General features: G+C 42.0%; 1 pseudogene; it reads right to left on the bottom strand.

Moving 5' to 3' along the window:
* Positions 1–2956: 2956 nt before the first annotated feature.
* LOC115170688 (cilia- and flagella-associated protein 52-like) lies at positions 2957–5531 on the bottom strand (annotated as a pseudogene).
* Positions 5532–11810: the final 6279 nt, after the last annotated feature.

Below are 11810 nucleotides of genomic sequence, written 5' to 3'. Positions count from 1 at the left end.
CTCAGCCCGGAGTCTCCAGCGACGCTCCTCAGCCCGGAGTCTCCAGCGACGCTCTCAGCCCGGGGCCTCCAGCGATGCCGCGCAGCCCAGAGTCTTCTGAAAGGGAGCTACGCCCAGAGCCAGAGCCACCTCAGTAGTGGGAGAATTGGGTAGGGGGGTGTAGCACAGGGACCGTCGTTGACGGTGGCCACCCTCCCTTCCCTTCCTTTAAGTTTGGGGTTGTTTTTGTGGGGTTTTTGTTTTTGAGGTGCATTCGGGGTCTGCACCTTTGGGGGGGGGGGTACTGTCACGTCCTGACCAGTAAAAGGGGTTATTTGTCATTGTAGTTTGGTCAGAGCGTGGCAGGGGGTGTTTGTTTTGTGTGTTTCTGTGTTTTTTGGTTAAAGTTCTATGTTTTCTATGTTTAAATCTAGTTTTCTATTTCTATGTTGGTTTTTGGTAGGACCTCCAATTAGAGGAAGCTGGTTGGCGTTGCCTCTAATTGGAGGCCATATTTAGTTGAGGTTTGTTTCACTTGTGTTTTGTGGGTGGTTATTTACTGTATAGTCTGTGCACCTTATGGGACTGTTTCGTCTTTTGTTATAGTGTTAATTCTAATAAATTAAGAAGATGAGCACTTTACCCGCTGCACCTTGGTCCAATCCTTACGACGCCTATGACAGTATGTTAAATATTACAGGGCTTGATGTGCAGTAAACAAGGATCGTAGAATAGTTGTGTGAAGAACTCTCATTAAACTGCAAAATGCATACAATAACAATGTATAAAGTCCACCCAACAATTTCCAAAAGCGCATGCTCAGTCACGACTTCCGCCGAAGTTGGTGCCTCTCCTTGTTCGGCGGTCGTCGTCGCCGGCTTTTTAGCTGCCACCGATCCACGTTTCTTTTTCCATTTGTTATGTCTTGATTGATCACACCTGGTTCCCATTACGTTATTATTTCCCTATTTAACCCTCTGGTTCTCATTATGTTTTGTGCGTGATAGTTTCCTGGTTTTTGTGTTAGTTTTTTGTGTTAGGGTTTGTTATCCCTGCGTGGATTTATTGGCTGATTATTTTCCCGAGTAAAGTACGTTATTTTACTCAGTTCTGTGTCCTGCGCCTGACTCCGTCCTCACCTCTGCACAACTGACACTTGACATGCTCATTATTTTTCAACCAGGATTATAATATGCAGTCTTTCACAATGACCAGTATTCATTATTCAAACTTTTTAATCAATGCAAGTCTGTGTCAAAATCTCTCCTCCTGTTTAAAAAAATGATAAGCAGATGTATTGTGCATGCCAGCATTTATTGGCTGGTAAATCATTTTGGGAGATTTAGAACTAAAGCCTTGACTTTCTCCTAATGAGTCCTTCACAGTATGCAAATAGAAACTGCGACCGTCTATCAAATAGTAAAATGCAGTGGTTAAAACATGGTTGTGTGTGGGAATGAACCATAATCATCTCTGGGGTTGGCAGCTGTCTCCTTAGCTTCTCTGCCTCCCGTTGCAACTGTTATTTGAAGTTATTTTTAGACCACAAATACCACATTTCCCTTTTAAAATACAGGTGCCTTTCTATTTTCCCCTTGTTGAAAAGTGAATTAACCTACAAAGAAGGAGCTCAGGAAAAGTGTAGATGTTACATCCTATGTGATTGTGTGCACCACTTTTCATGAAAAAAGTTGAGATACCTAGTCTATTGATGTAAAGAAATTATGCCAGCAAAAAGTATATTCTATTTATACACAAAACACTCCCCCTCAGTTAAAAATAAAGAGAAAAGTGTGTTTCTTTGAAAGTGCTGCAGTGGGATCCAGAGTCCTGAACCTAAAAAATCTGGTCCAAACTTCCATCATGAAGACATATGGATTGTACTCATGAAATACTCGATTATAATACTATGAAAACCAAGCCTCAAGAGAAATGATCTCTGTGGAATACCTCAAAAGAACAATATTTTATGTGATGTTAGTGTGCTACTCAATGGATTGCTCTGTTACACCAGTGAAATATATATGTTTTAAGTTAAACAAGGAGAGATCATTTTCCAATTAGGATTTCTCTGTGAAGAAGTAAACATCATCCTAGATGAAGTGGGTGACAGAGACCATCTGGTTGCCTGAGTCATAGCTATGCCGTCTGCTATGGGAATAAACAATCCCTTAGCAGAGAATACAATGCACTGTCATTGTCACTGCATTACGCTACTATGACATCTGGCGCTAAAATATGACCAGTGGCAAGGAGAGGGCGCTCACACACGACTCACTGTGCGATCAATCATCCATTGTGTTTCAAATTCCATGGAAATAACTGTAAATAAATACTATGGTAGTCATTAACCCAATCAGAGTTGAATTCTCCCTCAATACTTTAGTCTGTGGCACAAATGAGTCTGACCTCAGTAAATAATCTTCTATATCCTACTGTGGTGGTGGATGTACCTTTCTGTCTGTGCTACTAGTGATGATCTGGTACTCCTCAGGGTGGTAGCAGACACTTCTAACCAGAGTATACACTATCTGCTGCTTCAATTTGTTTCACTATCAGTTTCACTTTTTCACTGTTTCACTGTTAGTAATTGATTCTATTTGTTAAACTATTAGTCCTTTCTTCATATCATTAACATTGTAACCAGATTCTGTTATGAATAAACATGAGCAAAGGCGTGCAATGCTTGTGGTTTTTGAAAACGTTGTTTATCTGGTAGGCCCTAACACAGTGCAGTGGTTTCATGCCCACTAACTAAAGTTATCTATAATAATATCATTTGGTGGGTGCTTATATTTGTCCTATTTCATGCATGTACAAGTGTATATTAATTTGCATGTGTGAATTGGAAATGTGTATTTTTGCATATCTCAACTCTCCTTGAGACACCCTCGGAAAGTGGGGTCACGGCCAGGGTCTGCCATTATCAATGGCGACCCTATTTGTACTTTGTAATGCTCATGGTTCTCTGTCTCCATCATTGTTGTTTATCTTTATCTCTATGGTGCTTTATCTTCTTGATCTTTACCTGTCCCTCCCCTCTCCGCTGGCAATCCTCTTGCAGCCTCTGGTGGTGGCGATGGCTGTCACTCACACCCATGCTGTGGGCGTTGTGCACAGTCATCATCAGCCTGCCAGTCTCAGGAGTGAAGCCACAGATCTTACCATCATTCCAGGCTGAAAGAAAACAACACAAAAAGTCAATGACTGGGAGAAATACAAACATGAATGCGTGACAGAAAGTATTGTTTTTCTTTCATCTGAGTTAAAAATGGCACAACTGTTGTTGCCCAACTAAATCATCACCAGAGGAATGCATTTGCATTTCCAGACAGCAGACACGGCTTATAATAGAAAGCCCTTGAGTTTCTGCTGCTAAGAAATGGAATGGGAAATCCACCACTGATGATGCTCCTGCCGTCAATCATGAATTCCACAGCGTTGCAGCCAGGTCATGTTGGGCACAGTGATATGTAGCACTTCTTTAGAAGTTTCCATATGCCACATCCAGATGTCATTCTCAGAATGTGGCAAAGAGCTCAGATGAGCCACTGTGAGATATACGTCAAGATATATATGTTAAATTAAAGCACTTATTATCAGCCCATAATGAATTGATCTAGCTATTGACCATGACTATGATAAATATCATGCTTTACAATTTCTACTTTGGAGGACACAGGACATGACTTACAGTAAATGATAGTATAGCCCCCTCTACTGGTGTCATTTAAAAAGGCAAATGTGCTTCAAAATGAACAGCCAGTCAAGCAGAATCAGTTCCCTATTTGCATTCAGTAGTGGACTGACCCTGCACACAAATGGAATGTGATGGCGTATATTATGTGACCTTTTAGCCTGTTGTGTCACTCACATCGTTCACGGCGCTGTTATGGCTGGTGGTGGTCAGGTGATGAACTCCTCTTTGAAGTCAGTATTGTTGAAACAGTAGATCTGTGTCACTTCTGTGCCCACAAAGAACTGGTGACCATCACCACAGGGCGCTATGGATGTCACCCCTTTCCAGCTGAACCTTCCTGCCAAAGATTAGAAACCAAAGAATACACATACAGGTAGTATTCATTGAGTAGTACAGTGGTGTATTAGATGCTTTTGGAAGATGCACACAGGATTACTGAAGTGAGAGAATAACTATAAAAGTGAATAGACCTCCATTCCAGACACTTGACTCACTTGATGTGTTTGAAGTTGGATGAGGATCCTGAACAGAGGGAACGTGCCATCTCCTGAGCCAACAATATGTTGCCTGTCTTCATCACAGATTGTGTTCACCCCATGTAGACAACAAGGGGCAATGCATGCTGAGTTCTGAGGTTTGTACTGCAGTCTATCTAACTAAGCCAGATATTAAACTCCTCTTACCGTGTTCCTTTTTTGAAGCCACCTTGCTGAACTTCTGTTTCACTGGGCCACGGCCCATTAAGAAGCTTGGTCTTGAGATTGACTTTCAGGATATCCCCACTAGTACCACAGTAGAAATAGTATAGCTGATCCCAGCCTTCCTCAGGGATCTGTACCATGAAGCAATAGCAAGTTATTCAGGCTGCAAACTGCAGTATGCTGAGGAAATAGCACTCTCACAAATGTATCAGGGCTCTACAGCCTACATTTTTCAACTTAGGTGCACACGTGCTCCTTGTATGAAAGGTCAGCATAGAGCCCTGTGTATAGCCATGTGTTACTGCACTGTATTTTCTGATATTGTAATTTGTATAGAACAAGAAGGCCCGCACTCTGTTTAAGCTCCCAATTCACAGATTTATTGACAACGTTTCGATCCGAAACGGATCTTAGCCGATTTATGACCTGACGAAGATCCATTTCGGATCAAATCATCAATAAATCGGTGAATTGGGAGCTTTAACAGTGGGCCTTCTTCTTCTTTACTAGTATTCTTTATTAGCCCAGCACCTATGTTTTTAAGGATGTGGTATGATCACAAACTCTTCTGATATTGTAATTACCCAAATGCATTTCACAATTGTTTTCAGCTGCCCTGTCTGACATTCAGTGGACCTAATCATGTGGGGAAGATTACATTCCCAAATGGGGAGAGTGTCGCTACAAGAGATTATCAATATCCTTATAGGCCTTTAGTTGTGACATTTCATTAGAATGTGTGCCAAGACAAAAGTATACAAAAATAGCTATTTAAATATACATACTATTCTGCCTATAGAAAGATGTTGTCGCTTGTGTTGGAGTATTGCAGAGTAAGGCAGTGACCACCACTGTGGGCTGAGGCCGGGCTTCCACAAATGGATTCTCTGTTTTCTATATTCCATACCACTATATGGAAATTACAGACACACAGTTATTCAGTTAAAATGTATGAATACGACTATTTGTAACTATTATATTATAACAGAGGATCTGAGTCAAATGTCAGTATTTCACAAAGTTTGACACACTATTGCTATGGCTAGTACCTACCATCATCGTGACCCCCAAGGGTCACCAGGTACTTGACATTGGGGGGAGAAGGCCAATCCTTCCACCTTTGCTAACACCAAATGATATATTAAATTCATAAATGTATGACATACTAAAAGCAAAACTGGTTACGTATGAAGATATGTAGAAAGTGCCTCTCCAATAGAAATCTTTGATCACATTATCGGATCTAACCTATGATGTATATAAACTCTGGATGACTGACGTCATTTTTTAATGACTACAATAGTTTTGACGCATTTATTCTAGTACAGACACCTTAATGCATACTTTAAAATGATATTATGTTAGCTAAACATAAAACTACTAAATAAAAATAAATAACATTTTCCTTAAAGTACTTTTTTTGTACTAATGTTACTGTCCCCACTACAACAAGAAAACACTTAAATACATGTAACTTTGTCCTTTAAACATTTAATTGAAATACTATATAATTCCATTCATTCCTATGGTGGACTGCTCCTACTGGGTCATGCCAATGCCGACGGTGGCTTCAAAGCCTCTCAATGGGCAATACATAGCATTAGCAATCCAGGGTTTATACACACATCATTGGGTCTAACCGTCATCTCGCGCCGAACTACGCATGTGCATCCGTCAGATCAAAAGGCACTCTTTCGATATAAAGTTGTTTTTGACGAAAATGAAAACGTGTCAGTTTGTCACTTTGGAGAGGTTTGAGTAACAACATGTTAACCTGCACAAGAAATTGTCTCGAATCTAGGTCGTGCCTTTACATTTCGAGACAATTAACAAATAGGAAGATTATTTATTTATTTGTTATTTTTTTATTGACTGCTCAAACCACGATCTGGTCTGCGGAGCCTGCTTCACAAGCGTTCCCGGAAGTCTTGGGAAAATGAATGGAGTTTTTGTAGGGTCCACCAGCTATGTGATATTATTCTGGATTTTTTTCTGATCGATTGATGAAGAGATTACTAAAGTCTAGCTAGCTAGCAAGGACGTACCAGTATAACCAATAACTACATCAAGCTCAAGAAGTGAAACATTTTGTGTATCTCCAGCCTACTGGTAAACGTTTACGAAGCACTCTCACTTTTTAGCTTCGACACTGATTGCCAACTTAACTTTTTCATAGCCCTCCAGGTAGCAACGCTTGGCCCAGGAGCACCTCTGTGCATGCGCAGACAAAACATTTGACCCATATTGAGGGAGAGATTACAATGTTTCAAACCTTTCAGTGGACTCAATTTTCTCTCATGATTTTGGCCAATAACTCATGCAGCAGCGCGAAATGTGTGATAAGTTTGACAGAAACGGAATATAATACATTTAATTTATATAGCGCTTTCATTACGCTCCACCATCCAGGCAAGCACACTCTCCTCCGCTTCTCCTTCTATGGCTCCTCCAAGACCCAGAATGAAGCAGGTAATGACATGATATAATACCTTATCCTTATGGCTGAGTTCATAGCTATTCTTATATCACCAGTGGAATGCTCTTCTCTGTTGGAGTTTTGCATAATGTGTTGTGACTCGGTGCCCCTTGACACCTCAATAAAAGTGGTCATGCAAGGGCTGCCACTGTTCAGTGTAGGGGTTTTTATTGGGGTCACATCCATCTCAGATCACTCATCTGTGTGGAAGACACCCATTCATGACCATGTGAGCTGGACCGCAGGCTTCTTTGCCATGATGACAAATGAGGGAATAAAGTAATTATCCTGTCATGGTCATGTATGACCTTTGGCACCTTAATGAAAGAGCGTATTTAGTGAAAAGCTGCAGTTGACCTCTAGAATCACATCGTCAGGAGAAATGTGACCAACTTCGAAGATACAAGACTCACTCTCTCTTTAAAATGTCTCACACCAAAGATTAACTTCCTCTGTCCAAGTATTTGGTATAGCCTAATACACACCTCTTTATGCAGACCTTTTGTGCCAAATGCCTGTGTTGATTTCTTTTTTCCCCCATTTCCTGCAGAGGGCAGTATTTTGAAGGGTGGTTCACTGAATTGTTTTTCATTCGGCAGATTTTACGAACACAGTGTCAGCACAAATCCTAATGAATGAGCTCCCTGACTGACTGACATGGGACTGTGGGCAAAGACAGACCTCAGTGGAAGAAGATTGTTGCTGCAGGTAGCCTAGTGGTTAGAGCGTTGGGCCAGTAACTGAAAGGTTGCTATATTGAATCCCTGAGCTGACAAGGTAAAAATCTGTTGTTCTGCCCCTGACAAGGCAGTTAACCCACTGTTCCTAGGCCATCATTGTAAATAAGAATTTGTTCTTAAGTGACTTGCCTAGTTAAATAAAGGTTCAATTTAAAAAAATGTCCCAACCAGGATGAAGAGCTAAAGACACATATGATTGGTAGTAATGTGTCAGGGACCTTCTCACTGTGATTTTCTGAGTGTCAATTTTAGTGCCCATTGTCTTTATTTTGATAGTACTGGCTGTTAAAGAGAAAGCAATGTTGAGCCATGTCATTTTTTTGTTGCAACAATGACATTTCAGTCCAGAAGATAAAACCTGAGGACAGTCAGAACACAGCAATTCCTGAAGATGGATGTGTAAAAAGACAGAAGAGGTGTAGGACAATAGGACACCATGTCGTCACTGAAATATCTAGATCAACAAAACATAGCTGGATCTTAAACTGATCCCCATATAATTGAAAGTGAACAGACAAATCCGTAATATAGAACCCTTCAAAATGAATTTTGAAACTTAAAAACAGTGGTCTAAAAATCCCAGTGTTGGGTCTCCATGTGCAATGTTGATGTTACAGTACTTGCGCTCTAGTAATCTAAGCTTTTTCCCTCTCTGATACCATTGTTCAAGAGCTATTTGAGGAACAGCATGTTCATTGAATAATAGCCAGGAAAGAGAGGAGACAGGGCTCCCCCATTCTAAGACATTGTAGTTCCCCCTGCATGGGCAGTCCTGAGACCCTCTCCTGGCAGCACTCCAATGTGAACACAGGCCTTATATGCGCCTGATTGGCTCAGCAAGTCTCGGCAGGTGGCTAATTGGATAAGCTTTTAATCTTCACACTATCGCCGCCCTGCTGAATCAGAGGCACAGGGAAGCAGAGATCAGTCCTTTGGTAAAATACTTAGCAAACATTTCAGGGGTGTAATATTCACAATATCCTTATGGACAACAGAAACATGACTACCTAAAGATAACTAACAGGATGCATTCAGATGATAATGATTTCATCTGATTTGGGGACTGCGAGGTATGTTTCAATGTTTCGATTGGAATCAGACATAATTCAAATAACATTAAATTAAGAGATTTAAAATTTCTTTTTTCTAAAAGGACAATGCAGACAAGTGTTGAAGTCTCTGTTATTCTACTTGGATTTCATCAATTTGTGTTTTAACCAAACCACAAATAAACTCTTTCTCATCTGGCCTCAATGGCCCTGCACTGCCTGTAGACTGTCATTCCAGCAGGCTTCTATTACACAGCACAGAAGTGTTTATAAATTATACCCACACAGGCCAAAATAGAGTAATTGATCGCTCCTCCGCTCATATGGGAGCGAGTTGTAATCTTTTTATTATTTTGTCCTGTAAATGCATTTCCAAACAGCCCTCTCCAGTTAGCCATACGTTGTACAGATGTTTCTGTATGAATCTGGAGTCCATTCACACATAGCCTATCACACATAGCATACAACCATGCATTACTGATGAATGTTAAACTATCAATGTTACACAGTGGTGGCTGAACATGTTGGCTAAGGCATGGCATATATCAGGGAAGAGGATACAGGGGGTATCTGTGGGTTCCCATTGGGGTGGTGGTTTGTTGCCAGCTGTTTGAACCACATGTTCAACTTCTCCAGATGGTGGAGATGTCTTTGTGAATGTGTGTGTGTCTGTGTGCGTTTGAATGAGTTAGTGTTTGTTTCAATTGGGCTCATGTGATTTGTCACATGCGCCCAATACAACAGGTGTTGACCTTACAGTGAAGTGCATACTTACAAGCCCTTAACCAACAATGCAGTTAAGAAAAAAAGTGTTCAAAAAGTAGTTACTAAAAATAAACTGAAGTAAAAAATAAATATAACAAAAAGAAAAAATAAGAAAAAAAGAAAAATAACTAATAATTAAGGAGCAGCAATAAAATAATAATAGCAAGGCTATATACAGGGTGTACTAGTACAGAGTCAATGTGCGGGGGTACAGGTTAGTCGAGGTAATTGAGGTAATATGTACAATATGTACATGTAGGTAGAGGTAAAGTGACTATGCATGGATAATAAACAAGCAGTGGCAGCAGCCTAAAAATGGGAGTGGGGGGGCGGACAATGCAAATAGTCCGGGTTGCCATTTGAGTAACTGTTAAGCAGTCTTATGGCTTGGGGGTTGAAGCTGTTAAGGAGCCTTTTGGTCCTAGACTTGGCGCTCTGGTACTGCTTGCCGTGCGGTAGCAGAGAGAACAGTCTATGACTTGGATGACTGGAGTCTTTGACCATTTTTGGGGCCTTCCTCTGACACGCCTAGTATATAGGTCTTGGATGTCAGGAAGCTTGGCCCCAGTAATGTACTGGGCCATACGCACTACTCTCTGTAGCGCCTTACAGTCAGATGCCGAGCAGTTGCCATACCAGGCGGTGATGCAACCAGTCAGGATGCTCTTAGATGGTGCAGCTGTAGGATTTCTGAGGATCTGTGGACCCATACCAAATCTTTTCAGTCTCCTGAGGGGGAAAAGGTGTTGTCGTGCCCTCTTCACAACTATCTCAGTGTGTTTGGCCCATGATAGTTCGTTGGTGATGTGGACACCAAGGTTCTGGAAACTCTCGACCTGCTCCACTTCAGTCCCGTCAATGTTAATTGGGGCCTGTTCGGCCCTCCTTTTCCTATAGTCCACGATCAGCTCCTGTGTCTTGCTCACATTGAGAGAGAGGTTGTTGTTCTGGCACCACACTGCCAGGTCTCTGACCTCCTCCCTATAGGCTGTCTCATCGTTGTCGGTGATCAGGCCTACCCCTGTTGTGTTGTCAGCAAACTTAATGATGGTGTTGGAGTTGTGCCTGGCCACGCAGTCATGGGTGAACAGGGAGTACAGGAGGGGACTAAGCACGGGCCCCAGTGTTGAGGATCAGCGCGGCAGACTTGTTGTTGCCTACCCTTACCACCTGGGGGCGGCCTGTCAGGAAGTCCAGGATCCAGTTGCAGAGGGAGGTGTTTAGTCCCAGGGTCCTTAGCATAGTAATGAGCTTTGTGGGCACTATGGTGTTGAACGCTGAGCTGTAGTCAATGTACAGAATTCTCACATAGGTGTTGTGGCAAACCTCTTCAAAGTTAGGAGCGTTTGTCACAAATTAAGTGGGAAACTGTCACCAAAGTCAGCCCAGAATGAAAGTTCTTTCGAACATGACAGTACCTGTGTGTTTGTTTCGCTGTCCTGGTCCACCCAGGCCGCAGGTAAGGTCAAGGATAGCAGGGTTCGGTACACAAATCTGGTTCTCGGTAGGTCCAGGTCTAAACGCCAACAGGTAAGTCCAAAACAGTCCAGCTCGTACACGGTAAATCCAGCCAATGTAGATTGTCTCTTTCTCTATGGTTCATAGATCCTTCCCGCCCTCTCTCCCTCTTCCTGGTTTTTCTTGACCTTTTATCTGTGGGTCGGCTCCACCTTCTGAGGGTTCCCCTTGCTTCTGGGAATTGTAGTTTTGGCAGTCGGCCATTTTGTGATCTGTAGTTCTTATCGGGGTGGCCATTTTAGTGATCGGGCAGAGCCCGTTTATTAGTTCTGCCCTCACATATCTGCCATTTATCACTCGACCCCCTTCTTTGCCACAGTGTTCCTTTTGTCCATGTGGGAAAGGGTTGTGTGGAGTGCGATTGAGATTGCGTCATCTGTTGATCTGTTGGGGCGGTATGCGAATTGGAGTGAGTCTAGGGTTTCTGGCATGATGGTGTTGATGTGAGCTTTGACCAACCTTCCATCAGAAATGAATGTACTTTTGGTGTACCATAATGCAATGAGGCTGTTGTGCATTGCAGTGCGTTCTGTGTGGTGCATACGTTGGATTTATCAAATGTATGCATCAAATTGTATGTGTAGATTGCTTGACAGAAATGGTAGCAGAAGGTGAATGTTGAACTTTGTTGCACACATATCCAGATGATGCTGCGTACCATTTTGTGCAGTGATGCAGTAGGTGTGATCGAGGCGTAACAAAATGATCCCAGTGACCTGGACATCCTCTGATATATGTGTAAGGTGTCCCTTCCCGAAACCCTCCAACGTAGTCCTCTGAATCCTGCTCTACAACGTTTCCTAACTGCGTAAAAGTGGGCAAAGTTTAGATAATTTAATTTACAAAACTCCCCAAGGACTTAAATGATTTATTTCTGTCACG

This window comes from Salmo trutta, chromosome 32 (assembly GCF_901001165.1).
Source record: "Salmo trutta chromosome 32, fSalTru1.1, whole genome shotgun sequence".
Taxonomy (NCBI): Eukaryota; Metazoa; Chordata; class Actinopteri; order Salmoniformes; family Salmonidae; genus Salmo; species Salmo trutta.
The sequence above is the reverse complement of the archived record's forward strand: the minus strand, read 5'-3'. Positions and strand labels throughout refer to the sequence as shown.